Genomic DNA, 17,380 nt, shown 5'->3' with positions numbered 1-17,380 from the left:
AGACACATGATAGTCTATCATGTCTGATGGTGTAGTGGCCATAGGTGCTAAGTAGATCTGGCTAACTAGACAGGATCAACCCTTGTTGGATTTCTTTGTTTATGTCACTGGTTTGGCATAGCCAATGTTCCCAGGTTGCATTCCTATTGGTTATCCTCTTGCTTCCTTGCACCAATTTGGCTAGTAGCCAGATGATGACTCAAATTGGGTATCACCCCCTTTTGCTTGTGTGTGATTGGTGCATATGCTTATATATGAACAAAACCATCTGGTTTGTTCATGATAATTTGTATACCTCACTCCAGCTCCTAGAAATGTTGTTGGTGTAGAGGGTTTGCTTCTGTGATGATCTTATGGTTGATTTGCTTGCCCTGCTCCTCCTGGTGAGCTGGTGAAACTTGATTTGATTCAGGTGATGGTGGAATAGTTGAACAGCAGTGGCTGTTCTTCTGTTCTTGCTGTTCTTGGTTTGCTGTTCTTGCTACTGGTTACTTACCCTGGTGCCTTGTCGATGGAATGGTTAGGGTTTAGCTGTGAAAAGCTTAAATATGGCCAGCCTTTGCTTCCCTGGTCGACAGCACCACATCTCACCCTGATGACTCACTGTGTGTGTGTGTTGCATGCACACATGCTGTGTGTGCAGCCTGTGTGTGTGGGTGCACATGCTTGGGACTTGAGCTGTTGAGAGGATCAGCTCGGCTGGACCTTGATCATATCCACTCTTCACAATTTATTTGCTAACCTGCCAAGTGGCTTTGCCACTTGGCTTAATACTCTGGTTGTTGTGTGTGTGTGCAGGGATCAAGTGCTGATCAAGATGAACTCAAGATCATCTGGATCAAAGAATTCATAAAGATCACAATGTAGTTTAGGTCATTTAAATAACTTGTAATTTTCCTTTTTCTGTTTCTATTTATTCAATTCTTGTAATGTATTGTAATTCCATAATTCAATTCTGAATATTGTAAAGACAATGTATTATGTGTGTGATTATCAATAAAGCTCAAGTTTTTCTCTAATGAGCTTGTCTTCATATTTGTATTGTTCATAATGTATAATATTTACATTTGCCTTGATGAATTTCCTCATAATTGAATTATGGTTATTTATTTATTGTTTGAATTGAAAATTCAAATTCAACTTTGGAGTTGAATTCAATCATGCAACTTAAATTTGAATTCAATCATGCAACTTAAATTTTGAATTCAATCATGCAACTTAAGTTTGTAATGCAATATCTCTTCTCTCTTCTCCAAAACCCTAATTTAGTGGAGTAGGAACAAGTTTGTCGCACTCTCGAAACCCTAACCCCTGTAAGGTGTCGAGAGAGAAACCTGTCCCCCTTCGATGCAGTTTTGTTTTAAAAGCGCGAAATTTCCCCGGAATTTGCAATGCAATGCACATCCCTTTCTAAAAATCTACCCCTCGATCGCCTCTAAACCTGGGACATTACATCTATGTCCGGAACCAAAGGCCCCAAAGTGACAGAAATTGGGATAACTGGTGGGGAAGGCTTAGATATGAGGATCACATGTTTTCACGGAGTGTTAATGCTTTGCTCCGGTGCTCTATTAAAAGGAGTGCCTTAATTTCCAGTAGATTCCCTAGAGGCCCGGCTGCCACCGGCTGGTAGGACAAAAGATGTTGTACAAGTTTCTCATTGCGAGCACGTATGACTATATATGGAAACATGCCTACATGATTAATGATCTTGATGTTCGTCTTAATGCTATTTCAATCCTATCAATTGCCCAACTGTAATTTGTTCACCCAACACTTGTTATTGGAGAGTTACCACTAGTGTAGATAGCTGGGAACCCCGGTCCATCTCTAATCATCATATACTCGTTCCTATATGTCATTGGAAGTAGTATCAACTATTTTCTGGTGCCATTGCTCTCATATTATCGTATCATCGCTCGTGTTATCATGTTACTACTGCTCTCATATTACTGCTGCTTTCACATCACCCTCGTTACTAGTGCTTTTCCAGGTGCAGCTGAATTGACGACTCAGTTGTTAAGGCTTATAAGTATTGTTTACCTCCCCTTGTGTCGAATCAATAAATTTGGGTTTTACTTCCCTCGAAGACTGTTGCGATCCCCTATACTTGTGGGTTATCAATAATTTAAGAAAAAAAAGCTGTGTGCATCCATTGAGGCGATGCTCCCATTTCAAAAAAATGTATTTGTGAGTGTTTGTGGTGTGTTTTGAAAAATAAATGTCACGGGTTTGGGTTGGTCTGTCACGACAAGTTCCTTTTCAACTTCTTTCTACTTTCTCCTACACAGGTACTTAGAGCATCTCCAGTCGCGTTCTCAAAACCGTCCTCCAAACGGCGCCAGATCAAGCGTTTGGGGGACGTGTTTTGTTTGTGCCGTGTTTGGGGACATCGCTCCCCAGCCGCGTCCCTCAAACACCGTCCAAACATTAAAACACTGTTTATTTTTAGATAGAAGAAAACTCTGTACTAATATTCAAATCGGTGCAACATAAACAAATTACATATAAAAACTTCAAAAAACATAATCAAATTACATATAAAATTTTAAACTACTTCTTCTTCTTTGATGGCCCCGCCACGTCGTCCTCACGGTGGCGCTTCCTGCTCGTCACCTCTTCCGAAGAGGCGGTGTCGGTCGACGCGTCGGAGGAACTTGTGTCCTCCTCGTCGTCGACGGTGCTCGCCGGCTGCGCCTTCGCCTTGGCCTTCGCTTTCGCGTCCGCCTCCGCCTTCACCCAGGCCGCCACCACAGTCGCCTCCTTAGACCCTTCCTCCTCCGCCTCCTCCTCCACGCCCCCCCCCCCATTCCTCCGCGCTGTCCAGTGGCGGCGGGGAATCATCACCGCTGCTGGGCGTCGCGACTCTGTCCCACCAATGGCGCCATCCTGGAGACTTGCCCTCGCTGTCGGTGTCTGATGGAAGCTGAGAGAAGTCGCTCATCGTGAGAAGTTTGGATGAATGGCAGCTGGTTGAAGATCCGAAAGCGCCTACGTACGGATCTTATTGAGTGCGGATGAACGGCGGCGCAGAAGTTGAAGAGAGCGGTGGTTGCTCTTCCGAGGAGTTCGCGCTCCATTCCAGCGGTTCGCGCGTCGGTCGACGCGGTTGCTATTGCGACGGTTCCCCTTCCCGGCAACTGCACCGTCGCTACGTAGGCGGCGGTTGAGCGTCCGAGCCACTGACGCGTCGGGCCCGCGCCTCCTCGCCTCTCATTTCGTTGTCTCCGACGTGCCCGGAGCATCTTGTGTAGCGGGGACGGGCTCGAGAAGCCAGACACCGTATTGGACCACGTCGGACAAAAAAAGGTTTTTGAGACGCGCGGCTGGAAACAATTTTTTATCCGGCGCGCCCCAAATTTCTTTGGGGGCGCTTTGGAGACGCGGCTGGAGATGCTTTTATCCATGCCAAAAACAACCAGTCAAATCGATGTTAACACTTAACAGACTGACAACAAGTAGTGATGTTCAATTTTTGATATTAAAATGTGATGCTTCATACCCGCAAAAAAACGTGATGCTTCAAACTGTCTAGTACAGTACAAGTTAACCTGGTACACTTATCGCTGTAACCTGCAACAGCAGCTAGGGTCCGTTACTTCTTCCACAACCAATTTCTGAACATTTTGTACAGTATAAACCCATGGCAGGCAATATTTTGTACAGTAACAAAAAGGGTTAATTATTGGTTTGCCACTACAGCCCCCGCGCATGACTCAGTTTTGCCACTAGAGCGGAATGATGCTCAGTTTTGCCACCGCTTCTGGCGCAGCTGCTCTGTCGAGGCCAAACGGCCAGGCTTCAAACGTTTCCGTCTCTTGCCATTACTGAAAGTGGGGCCAGATCTTGCAGGTAGGACCGCGCAATGACAAATAGGTGAAGACCGAACTACCCCCTGCTCCCGCCACACAGCAACACACCGATCTGCTGCACCCACCACCATCCGCGCCCCGCCGCGGCACCACCTGCGCCGCCACGACCTGGGACGCCACCACCTGCGCCGCCGCGCGGCCGTCCCGCGTGGACACCTTCTCCACCGCCTCCAGGAGCACCTGCTCTGCCCCCACCCCCTTGCGACGTAGTCGCTCGTTCCGCCACTGCGCCCTCCACCTGCTCGACGCAATGGCTAGTGGCGGCGACGACCTTGGCGAGGCAGGCGTGGGGCCGGAGACCCGCCGCGTCCACGACTGGGTTCCCGAGGGGTAAGCCTTGTTCCTATTGAGCTTTCTTGTGTAGTGCAATAGTCGATTTGACATGGAGTGCTCATTGCGTTAGATTTTGCTTTTGGTGTGCTCATTGCCTCTCTGTTTTTGGTTGATTAGGATGGAATTGCGGTTTGCTTTCTTGGTGAACATTAGAAGGGAGCGATTCATTGTGGATGCAAAGGATCAAAAGAAATTCCAAGGAGGGTTTGATTATCGGTTGCCAATGGATTGTAATTGGAGTTTTAGACAATTTGGCGAGGTAATTTGCGGCCCATATCCTTGGGGTATGCATGATGAAGTGGAATTCAAATACTACGATGGGGGAATTGATTGGGTGAAAGTTAGTAATGATGAAGAGCTCGCTACCATGTTTGCTAAGCATAAGGAGAAAGAGCAATTTCATGTGAGGCTGCAAAATGATGTGGTTGTGCCGGCAGTTGGAACTTCTCGGACAGATTCATGTCGTCGTAATGGCAGCTCTAGCCAGAATAGTTCAGTTAGGGGAGCTTCAGTTAGTGCACGGCGACGTGGTGGCTCGTCAAACATGGGCACCGGCAGTAGGGTCCCAAGAGAAGTGGAGCCTGAATACATCGATGATGAAGAGAGGCTATATTCTGATGTTGTGCGAGAATTTACGACGGTCATGTCGGGCTGAAAACCGAGATGAGTGTGACAATGAGGCTTTTGTGATTGATGATGAGGAGGTTGAGGACGAAGACCTTCCAGCTATTGAATGGGACCCTGCAAACTCTCAGATGGAAGAAGGTACCATCTTTGCATCCATGAGTGAGTGTAGAAATGCACTTGTGACATACCGCATCGGGCGGAGCGTACATTTGAAGTTGACAAGAGCGACGAGTACGTTACGAGTGCACTCTGTCCGACCGAAGATTGTCCATGGAGGATGCACGCGTCTAAAATGCGAAATAGCACGAATGTTCAAGTCAAAGTGAACCCTTTTAGGCACACATGCCCGGAATCAACCCCGAGGAAGGAAACAATCAGTAGAGCCAAGTCAAGATGGGTGGCTGAAGAAGTAAAACGGTGGGTGACGAGAAGACCATCAAGTGGGTACAAAGGAGTTGCGAGAAGAAGCTCAAAGAAAAGTTCAAGATAGAGGTACCATACATGAGGGTTTTCAATGGAAAACAACATGCTATGGATTCTATTTATGGTAATTGGCAGGAAAGTTTTAAACTGTTGTATTCATTTAAGGGTGAAGTGGAGAAGACCAGCCCGGGTAGTATTGTAGATATTGATCACCACACCGTGGAGTACACGTTGAGGGGAATGACAATAACCAAAGAGTGCTTTAGAAGGGTTTTTGTTCGCTTTGAGGCTTGTCGCCGGGGTTTTTGGAAGGCTGCAGGCCCTATTTGGCTATTGATGCTACTTTTCTCACAGGGAGGTTTAAAGGACAGTTAGTAGCAGCTTGTGCGGTTGATGGACACAATTTTGTATTTCCGGTTGCTTATGGCGTGATAGAGGCGAGTCCGAGGAGAGGCTGGACTTGGTTTTGCAGAATCTGCGCCGGGCTATTGCACATCCCAATGGGTTGGTAATTCATACGAGATGCTTGCAAGGGTTTAGAAGTAGCCGTGGACAATGTGTTCCCTGGAGTAGAGCATAGGGAATGCATGCGTCACCTTGCTGCAAATTTTGGGAAGAAATTCAAAGGAAAGGTGTATGCTCGACAATTTATGGCCAGCATCTTTGACTTGCGAGTGTGAAGAAGCACAACTATCACATGAGGCAGTTATACAAAAATGACAAAGTGAAGGAATACTTGGAAACACACCACTCCAAGTTATGGGCCGGAAGCCAATTCGATGAAGTGAGCAAAGTTGACTATGTGCATAATAATCTTGCAGAGTCTTTCAACTCAATGATCCGAAAACTAAAGGGTCTTTATTTGGCGGATTTGCTTGACAAGATAAGGGTAGAATACGTGCAGAAATTTCTTGTTCGAGCAGGAATAGCCGAGGCAAAATTCATGGGACACATTATAATCCCTTCCGTGATGAATGAATTGAAGCGAGAAAACAAGAGGCTTGGAAATGGACATGACTCGTTGCTCAGCTACGACGGCAGAGGTATCATTTTTGGATAAAGAGAAGAGGGAATGGAGATATCCGAGTGGATTTAGAAGCTAGAACTTGCGGTTGTAGGCAATGGCGGATAACTGGGTTGCCATGCATTCATGCTTTGTTTTTCATCACTACTCGTCGAGTCAAGCGAGGTAACATACAACGGTATGTGCATGATTACTACTCGTTGCAAAGTTCAAAGCCACATATGCACATGCCTTACCTGCTTTGGAGGGAAAACAACAATGGGATCCAGTGGACCCTGGTTTTAAGCTTTGCCCTCCGGTTCGAAGAGAGCAGACGGGTAGACCGAGGAAAAGTAGAATAAGACCTCGCAGCGAAGGAGCTGGACTTGGACCGAGGAGACGTAAGTGCACAAGGTGTGGTGGGTCTGGTCATTTCGCTAAGTACTATGATAACGCAGTAGATCCAGCGTTCGGAGAGTGTTTTGATGTTTCAAATGATGAGCAAAATGATGATCAAAATGAGGATGCAGTGGAGGCTACAAGTGATGATCCAAGTGATGATCCAATTGATGATCCAATTGATGAGCCACAAAATGATCAAATTGATGATCCAATTGATGAGCCACAAAATGATCAAATTGATGATCCAATTGATGATCCGATTGATGAGCCACAAAATTATCAAAATGATGATCCAATTGATAATGGAAATGATGATCCAATTGATGATCCAATTGAGGAGAAAATTGAGGCTCCAAATGTTGGTGTCCAACCTTCTGTGGTTGTGAGTTCTACTTGGTATGTAAATCTTTCCAATACTAGTGTACATTTATCACTTGACACAATCTTACCGCCCTTTGTTTTGTACAGCTCTGTTGTAGGTTCGAACAAAGTTGTGGCAGTGAGCTCTGAGGTAGTTAAGGTGCCGACAACCAAGAGGAGAAGAAAAGAAGCAATGAGCACAAGGATCACAAGGAGCAAAGTAGTGGCAAGAAGCGCAAGGACCAAGAAGAAGCCCCAACGCTTTGTAGATGATTGAGTGGGAACCAACTAAAGTTCATGAATAATGTTGTATTTGTGTTTGAATGCTATTGGAATGATTAGAGTACATGTTTGAACTATGTTTGAATGATGTTGGAGTGATGAGATTACATGTTTTGAGGAACTCATGTCAAAATGTGCTAAAAAAGAGCTCCAAAGGTAGGGTAAATGGCCTCATTTCTAAGCAAGTTTTTTTTGATCTTGTCTAAATTGGCCAAATAAGTTCACTACACATCTATTCCATGTAAGAAGAGTATGTGAGAAGGTTTTTCCATTTTTTTGATTTTTTTGAATTTTTTATGGTCATTTCAAATTTAGTCAAACCTAACTTTGACCATCATTTTATCAAGTTTGAAACATGGAATTGTAAAACTAAGCATGGATCCTTGTTATTCACTCCAAAATGAAGCTTTGGTGAGGTTTTTGAAACTTTTCATGTTCCAAACCCTAAACCTCTTGTCTTCACCCTCGAACTTGTACCCAGTGTTTGAGATATCACATTAGACACATGGTTTTTTTGTTGAACAGCATGTAAACCATGTTTATCAACTAGAATGGGTAGTATATGACATAATAAGTCTATGTGAGAAGGTTTTCCATTTTTTTGATTTTTTTTGAATTTTTTATGGTCATTTCAAATTTAGTCAAACCTAATTTTGACCATCATTTTATCAAGTTTGAAACATGGAATTGTAAAACTAAGCATGGATCCTTGTTATTCACTCCAAAATGAAGCTTTGGTGAGGTTTTTGAAACTTTTCATGTTCCAAACCCTAAACCTCTTGTCTTCACCCTCGAACTTGTACCCCGGTGTTCGAGATATCACATTAGACACATGGTTTTTTTGTTGAACAGCATGTAGACCATGTTTATCAACTAGAATGGGTAGTATATGGCATAAGAAGTCTATGTGAGAAGGTTTTCCATTTTTTGATTTTTTTTGAATTTTTTATGGTCATTTCAAAATTAGTCAAACCTAACTTTGACCATCATTTTATCAAGTTTGAAACATGGAATTGTAAAACTAAGCATGGATCCTTGTTATTCACTCCAAAATGAAGCTTTGGTGAGGTTTTTGAAACTTTTCATGTTCCAAACCCTAAACCTCTTGTCTTCACCCTCGAACTTGTACCCCAGTGTTCGAGATATCACATTAGACACATGGTTTTTTTGTTGAACAGCATGTAGACCATGTTTATCAACTAGAATGGGTAGTATATGACATAAGAAGTCTATGTGAGAAGGTTTTCCATTTTTTTAATTTTTTTTGAATTTTTTATGCTCATTTCAAATTTAGTCAAAGCCTAACTTTGACCGGCTAACCCCTGTTCTTCTAGAAGGAAACCGGACCGATCCGTGGGTTGCTCTGTTTTGCATTGTGGACCGTTCACTGCGGTAACGCCAGCCGTCCGATCTAGCCTTCTAGAACGTTTCGGGGCCGATCCGTGGACACCCTCGTTCTTCAACATGATTGGTTCCTTTCTCTTTTCTGCGGTGGGCTATAAGAATACTGAAATCTCCATTGGTCTGTTGGGCCGTCCCGCGTGTCTAGGCCTGCGATGCATGCGCCATGCATGCGCCATGCAGGCGCCACGCCAACAACCCTTTCCACGCACTCGCCGACGCCTTTTAATGCATCGACGCAGCGTCTCAGCGTTGCCATCGTCTCAGCTCTCGCAGCGATGCAGCCGCATCGTTTGCCATCGTCTCAGGCCATCCCATCGTCGATCGCGTCAAAACCAATAATTATTTTTGGAAGACGGCTAGACACGCGTTAATTCATCATTAGGAACCCGAATTATGAGCCAACCTCTTTATAAGGGGCCTCTCTTCCTCTCCCACACACCAACCGAGCGAGCCTCTCTTCCTCTCCATCTCCAAAGCACCACGCACTCAAGCGAGCCTCTCTGCCTCTCCGAAGATGCAGTACACGGGACCGACCTTCCGCCGTCCGCGCACCAGGCCGGAGCTACTCTATCCGGCGGACGTCCTCGTCGACAACATGCTCCGTGTGTGGGCAAAGTCGAGGTGGAGGACCGAGATCGAGCTCACTCGAGAGTTCCTCGACGAGGGCTTCTCCCACCTCCCACCGGGCTCGCCCGTCATGTACTACGTCAATGAGTCTCGTGAAGGCGTCGCCCTCAAGCTGCTCACGGTCACCTTCGCCAACCGATTTGACGCGTACGCCCTCCTCGGTGAGGTCTTCCGGTGCGGCTGCGAGTCAATCTTCTTCACCACCTACAACGTCTTCACCGATTGCGACGCCATCTTCTTCTCCGGGAAACCTATGCACTCGCCTCCCGTACTACAAGTGAAGACGCTGGTGAAGACGGTGGTGCGGCGCAGGTGCTGCGGCGGTGCTGCGGCCAAGATGTGTTCTCGTCAAGCTCGTCATGTTTTTTAGCTTTACGTTTTCATTTTCTATGTGGTTCCGTGTCGAGTCGTGTCAAGTCGTGTGTCACTGAACTTATCTATCTAGGGTACCCATCTATCTATCTATCTATCTAGGGTACCCATCTATCTATCTAAGTTATTTCCGTGTAATGGTGGAACTAAGCATCTTATGTATCGAATTTATCTAAGTTATTTTGCGTGATGATCTGGCTACCAATATTTGCATCTCATATATCTTAGTTTTCTATGATTTCGATGTAATATATCAAGGGTGTATGAATTATGAAATCACAAACATGGATCCAAGTATGAACTTTGATGTAATATAAGTAGGGTACCCATATAAGTATGAAACAAAAAATCACAAACACGCAATGCTTGAAATCAGATAAATGCACCCTTTTTCCCACTCGCATAAAAATGCAGAAAGATGCACCTTTTTTTGTTTGATTATTTTTCCAACCTAAACCACAAACACGTAATGCTTGAAATAACAAAGACGCACCCTTTTTTTGGTTAAGCAGCGTGCATAAACACAAAGAACAAACATATGCGTCCTTACACCATAAACCAAGTCACGAACTAGAACTAACTATAGCTAGATTTCTTCCTTTTGCTTTTCAATATCTGTCCATCCACCCCACTGGTTACCAGAGCAATCCTTCACGCTACCAAACAAAGCGGTCTTGGGTTCGAGTCCTAGCCGCACCATTTTTTGTTTGTTCATTTTTCACCGTTTTTTTAAACACCCTTCTCATCTGCCCAAAGCCAAATCTTTGCCACTATCGAATTTTGATCAGATTTATTTATTTCAAGCTTGCAAATTCAAGCTTACAAGTTCATACAATTTGAAGCTTACAAATTCATCACAAATTCATGCCTTTCCATACAATGTCAACATTAAACCTAGTGCGATAACAATACCACCTACAAATGCACAAATGTAATTCCAAATTTTTGATTGATCTTCGAGCTCTCTAATCTTCCGGTTCATCCACCTTAGCTCAAAAGCTACATCTTTGTCAATGCGTGCTCCACCCTGCGTCTCTTCTGCACTAGCTATCGCGGCGACCCGTGTCGTCTGTGGCAAGATGGGCAACCATTCTTCGTGCTCATCTAGCAGCTGATTCATCAGCGTACGGAGCAAAACATCGACCCAAACGAAGAAGCATTTTATCTGCAAGCACACGAAAGAGATCAACCACACTGAGCACAAACTATGCACAAAATACTGAAATTTCCACTATTCTTACCCCTTTCTCGCTGCCGCACACGTAGAACGGACGATTGGTGTTCTTCGGTGTGCGCGAAATCCTCCGATCAACGGGCGCCGGCACCGCGGACGAGAGGAGGATCGGCATCTCCATGCGCACCGGAAGCTCGAACCGAGAGGTGGCACGGGAGCTAGAAGAAGACATGGATAGAGGTGGCGCGGGATCTGAACCGTGAGGTGCTTCTGGCAGACGGCTGCGCCCTCCGCAGCTCCCGCCGTCTCCAACCCCGTCGATTTCTTCTCACCGCTGCGAGCTCCGCCGCGCGATCAGGGATTTTAAATGGGGTTGAGCTCCAACGGTTGCCTTGTGGGTCCCACGTGAAACGGCCAGCAACGGTCCTCTTTTCAAATGCGTCTCCGCCTGGTCCCACCTGAAACAGCCGGTCCTCTTTTCAAATGCGTCTCCGCCTGGTCCCACCTGAAACAGCCGAGTCAAGGACGTTGACCTGAATGAAATGGCAGACTCACGGAACGAGTCGTTGCACACAGACTAGTGGCAAAACTGAGCACCATTCTGCTCTAGTGGCAAAACTGAGTGTTGCGCGGGCTGTAGTGGCAAACCAATAATTAACCCTAACAAAAATGTATTACCGCAATGACGACAACGCAGCTAAAGCAGCGAATAAATATAGATGATCAACCTGGCAACCAGATCACCAAGTGGAGCAGGGAAAATGAGCTCGCTATCTTAAATTTCCTTCTTAGGAACCGGGGATTCTTCCCAGCAAAATATGCTAATGGTGAAATGACAAAAGCATCTCAACCTTGCCGACTGCTCACCTTATTCTCATATGTTTTTTTTCATTAGCCCTACTAACTGGGGCTGTGCATGCCTTACAGAAATGCAACAGCAAATCCCCGCGAAAAATAGAATCATCTGTGTAATTATGCTTTCTAGTCCTCCTAGCTCAAATCGCCCCACCTGACGTTGCACTTTGCTGCGAGGTAGTTTTTTTTCTTCGAAATGGGGATAGCCCCGGCCTCTGCATCGGTTTATGCACACAATATTTTATTAAAAACTGAATATTCAAAATTTACAATTCATGAATCAACGAGAGTCGATACAAATATCAACCACCGAAAGTCTAAGCATCTCGTAGTATTTTAATAGGCCACCAAGTAGCCTGGTAGAAAATATGATGAGCAACCATTCGAAGGCGGTTGCATCCAGAAACCATGCATTCCCATAATCGGGGAGCAAGAAGCGCCAAAGCTGGATTCAATGGACTATAGTGTGAATAACCTGCAAAAAATTAGTAGAATCCTTTCTGTTAAAAAACAATATCATTCCTGCAATTTTACATTAACCAACATAAAGCCGAATACTGATGCGAATCCTAACTTTATCAGTTTTGTCAGTTCCATTAAGCTAATTCCCAAACATGTTTATGATATTGGATGGAGGTGGAATATTATATGCAGCAAAAACTACTCGCCAAACAAGTCTAGCAAAAGGGCATGAAATAAACAAATGTTCTACTGATTCCTCAGCGTCACAGAAGCAACATTTTGTATTTCCATTTCAATTCCTTTTTGCAAGATTATCACAACTCAAAAGGATTTTTTTTACTTAGAAATCACAAGAAAATTTTAATTTTTAGTGAGATTTTTAATTTCTAAAGATATTTGCGAAGATATCTTGTATGGCTATTTAACATATCACCATACATAGGCTTGATGGTGAAATTCCATGATGATGTTAGACCCCAAACGAACTTGTCTTGATCCTCATTTAAAGATATCTCCATTAGCCTTTGGCATAGATGTATCCACTGGTCCCATTTATCACCAATAAGCTGTCTCCGAAAACTAATATTTAACGGAGTCAAACTCATAACATTTGCCACAATATCATGTTTACGATGCACTATGTTATATAGTTGTGGATACTGAGATGCAATAGTTTGCTCGCCTAGCCACATAGCTCGGGCGCAGTCCGCTTCTGCTCCAATTCCTTTAGAAGGGGTGTGAAGAGCTCCCACGCAGCATCCAACTCGTCGGAGCGAATGAAAAGCCTTCGCTCCCCTTCTATGGCATCAAGCAAGAGCCTCTCGTAAGCATCCGGTATCTCTGTCGAGTTCCTTTGCAAGTTTATGTAACACATAAGAGATCATGAGGAAGTAGCTGCAAATTGGTACTCCACCTACTACCGTGTAAATCTCTCAAACAAGTGTCTTGCTAGGTACCTAAACAGTAGGGCAGCTATATGAAAATGTCACGTCTCCAATAAGAAAATGAAAAAATATCACTGGAAAAACAACTTCTATCTACACATTAAAGCACCAGCACTAAAGACCCCATTCTGATGGAGATAGACAATGCAAAAAAGCTTTTGCAAAGTGCTGCAATATTTGCATTCACAATGATGCATAGTGGCCTACCTTTTTTAAGGCATTGTGTTTTTTTTGAAACACAAATATATATTAAGCTAGCAAGCCGTCTCATTAAAAACTTTCCAGTCCCCTTAGGTACCTTCGTAAGGAAAAGAGTGTGTCTGAATTTTTTTTTAAGGCATTGTGTTATTACTAGTTACAACTTAGCATAGGTAAGTAATTTACTGGGAAGGACTTCTATAATCAAGCAACGTATGGGTGAATAAAAGTCATGTTGTTGTGTTTCACTTGGCCAACTGTTCTACTTCTATAATCAAGCAAGCGATGTCCTCCTTCACTCATAGCCTATTTCAGGTTATCACTGTCGGATACGAGATGGATACTTACTCCACTTGTGACTTGCATACTAGATTCACATCGCATATGTTCAAAATAAATTCAGAGACATCTCATATACTACACATCTCACTCATTGCTACAACTACGAAGGAAGCCTAAGCACTAACCAAACAAACAAAATAAAGAAGAAAATGCTAAAGGTCACTTCGTCTAATTGCTTGTCTACATATGCAAGAGAGGAGCATTTTAGGTACAGCATCAACACAATTACATTGGTTCTTTCCAAATAAGCAAACCCACAAATATAAAATTGTTGGAAAATATATTTTACCTTACTGCATAGTGAAGATTCAAATTACTTCTATCTAATCTCATACCGAGACCAGGAATCTTGTTGCTAATTTTTAGGTAAATAGCTCCATCCAGTTGCACACGTATCACAAGCTCATTAGTTGACCTGTCAAGATCAGTTCCAAAAGCCCCCTTGTAGAGATTTGCAGGAAAATGTCGGAACTGTACTGAAATCAGCCCTGCAAAAATTTTAATGCATAATGCAACATGAGTCAGGATTGGTGGCATAAAAGATAATCCTAAAAAGAGACTTTGAAATAGAATAACTTCATGTTAGCAATCCAAGATTAATAATACTTTAATTTGTGTTATGTTCATATCTTAAGAGTACATCCACAGGGATGACCTAAAATATAGAATAAGTTGGTCCAACTGCATAACACTAATAATGTAATAAATATGCACAAGAAAAAAAATCTTAATATATAAGCTAAAATGAATATGTAGCAAAGTGTTGGCATCATATCATAATGATAACTATTTAAAGATCACTTACTGTTTGGTATGCAAAGCTTTCCCAACCTTCATGAGAAAAGGAACTTCATCCCATCTAGCGTTATTAATAAAAAGTGCTTTTGCAGCAAATGTGGGAGCCAGACTACCCTTTGGGTACCATCTTATCATCAGTGTATCCAGGGTATGTAATGCCACCCTTCGTATGACTTTTATATATTTTCCTATTACCACATCTTCTAGTTGCAAGGGCTTCATGGAGCGCAGAACTTTAACCTAAAAAGAATATATGGAGATAATATTGAAAATCAATGAGTGGTGATTTTAGAATCAATATCCTCATTCCACATAAAACATAGATAACTGATTTATGTATGCTGCTTTAAAGCATGTTAGGATGACAAGATTGATATATGCTGCTTTAACGTAAAGTATGTAACAGAATATAGGTAAGAAAGTTTTGTAATGGAAAAGATAAATTAACCAATTTTTCGCTCAAAATTGTATTTCTTGGTAACCTGGAACAGGTACAAACCTTATCATTTCGTATGGCCTCTGCTTCCAAACTAATAGGAGTTTCCACTGCAAAGAGAGCTAGTATCTGAAGAAGATGATTCTGCTTTATGTCTCGGATAATACCATAGCTGTCAAAGTACCTGAGTAATTCAACAATAAGGTAAGAGATAATCCAAGGGTAGTAAAGATGGTACCATAAATTACACACAAATCATTACCGTCCTCACCCTTCAGTGCCAAAGTCTTCTGAGAGTATCAGTTGCACATTCCTTATATATTGCCTTGACCACAAAGGCTCAAAAATAAGATTCGAGAAGTGAAGACATATAAATTCTCCACGAATTCCTTTCCCAAGTAATGGTCAATTCATTGATGAGCTATTGGATGAGTTAGCCCGTACTCATTGGTTTTCAAAGTTGGACTTACAGACAGGTTACCATCAAATTCGCATGGTCGAAGCTGATGAACCAAAGACAGCGTTTAAAACCCACCACGGACAATTTCAATTCCGAGCCATGCCCATTGGGCTTACAAATGCGTCAGCCACTTTCCAATGCCTCATGAACTCAGTCTTTGCACCATACATAAGGAAATTTGTGCTTGTCTGCGTGGATGATATACTTGCATACAACAAAACCTAGAGGGTCATCTATTACACCTACAAACTGTGTTATCTCTTCTTAGGCAGCACAAATTATGTGTCAGCCGGGAATCCTACCACCCTTCAGGAAAATAAGGTATCATCTGAACGAGTTCTCTCCAAGGAACAAACCACAGAATGCAGAGGATTTGTTCGATCTTAGACACTCTAGCCTCAGGGTTACCATCGAGAGGGCTTTTGCTGCATTGAAAAATAGGTTAAAAATCCTTGACTAGAAGTCATTCCACACTTCCCGCACTCAAGTAAAACTTGTTCTTGCAGGTTGCATACGTCACAACTGGATCTTAGGATGGGGTGGATGAATATGTCCCATACGAGGTTGATGTTACTCCTGATGATGTAGGGGTGGCCACGGTGTCGAGCAGGGAGACATCCAGGCTTGGAAGAACAGGAGGAATGAGTGGGCTCGGTCAATGTGGATCGATAGAAATGATGTCTACGGTTGACAAGGAAGCAAGAAGAAGAAGGTTTCACTCTCATTGGTCACCATTGTTGAACTTGTTAAGCTTCATGCACTAGCCACTTGAACCAAAAGTCCAAACTGATGGAAAGGGCTAGGCAATCTACTTATACACTTCAACACCCCCTCTCACGTGTGACGGGAAGACGAGAAGACCAAGTCGACACGTGTAGAGAGGCAAAGAGGCAGCGGCGGGAGGCCGGCTGCGGGGAGAGGAGATAATTTTTAGAATAAATTGTGAAAGCCAGGACTCGAACTCGAGACCCTGGGGCTCTGATACCATGTTAAACTTCATGCACTAGCCACTTGAACCAAAAGTCCGAACTGATGAAAAGGGCTAGGCAATCTACTTATACACTTCAACACCCCCTCTCACGTGTGACGGGAAGATGAGAAGACAAGTCAACACGTGTAGAGAGGCAAAGAGGCAGCGGGAGGCTGGGACCACACGGGACAAGGCTGCGGGGATTTTTTAGAATAAATTGAGAAAGCTAGGATTTGAACTCGAGACCTAGGGCTCTGATACCATGTTAAGCTTCATGCACTAGCCACTTGAACCAAAAGTCCGAACTGGTGGAAAGGGCTAGGCAATCTACTTATACACTTCAACAGAACTATCCCCTCGTTTGTGATGTTAAACTGATATTCATATGTAGCTAGGGCTCGGTTTATTTGCACTAGTGGTGAACTGATAAACTACTAGTCCATGAGTGTGGTTAACTAAACAACTGATATTCATACGTATCTAGGGCTCAGTTTTATATATGTGTAGTTCATTTGTTTCGTCGATGTGTCTCATAATGATGTGCTTTGTGTCACGGCGGTGTGCTACGTTAAGATCACCACCGAAGAGTAAAGGTGACCACAAACCTAGGATTTGTAGAACCAAACATACAACCTGGCATCGTCATAGCCGTTTTCTGCATTCTCGCATGCCACCAATCAATAGGCCCAAAAATGCATACAGTGGTGCGACCTTGCACACCAAACAAAGTGGAGAACATGGTTTTTGGGCCGTTCCATCCAATGAAGCCCCCCCCGGAGCCCAAAAAGGGTTTCTGCCTACCAATCGTGCCCTATGTTTTCGGTCCCTCCCCCCCTGAAACCACCATGATCACCTGAGGTGAGACTTTAAGTACTACAAACTCTTTGATCACAATAATCATTAACCTCGATCTGGTATCAGTTACTCTCTTCTTTTTTGGCATAAATTTATGATGTTCTATGATCATTAGCACATTTTGTCTGTGTAGATATATTATTTTGACATCACAATATCAAGAGGGCCCGGATCTCCCTCC

At 43.6% G+C, this 17,380-nt stretch overlaps 1 pseudogene; it reads right to left on the bottom strand.

Annotated features, from left to right (window-relative positions):
* Window positions 1–12,878: 12,878 nt before the first annotated feature.
* On the bottom strand, window positions 12,879–15,324 carry LOC124673353 (annotated as a pseudogene).
* Between the last annotated feature and the right edge of the window lie 2,056 nt (window positions 15,325–17,380).

Source organism: Lolium rigidum, chromosome 7 (genome assembly GCF_022539505.1).
Source record: "Lolium rigidum isolate FL_2022 chromosome 7, APGP_CSIRO_Lrig_0.1, whole genome shotgun sequence".
NCBI classification, from domain to species: Eukaryota; Viridiplantae; Streptophyta; class Magnoliopsida; order Poales; family Poaceae; genus Lolium; species Lolium rigidum.
This window is presented reverse-complemented; position numbering and strand designations above follow the sequence as displayed.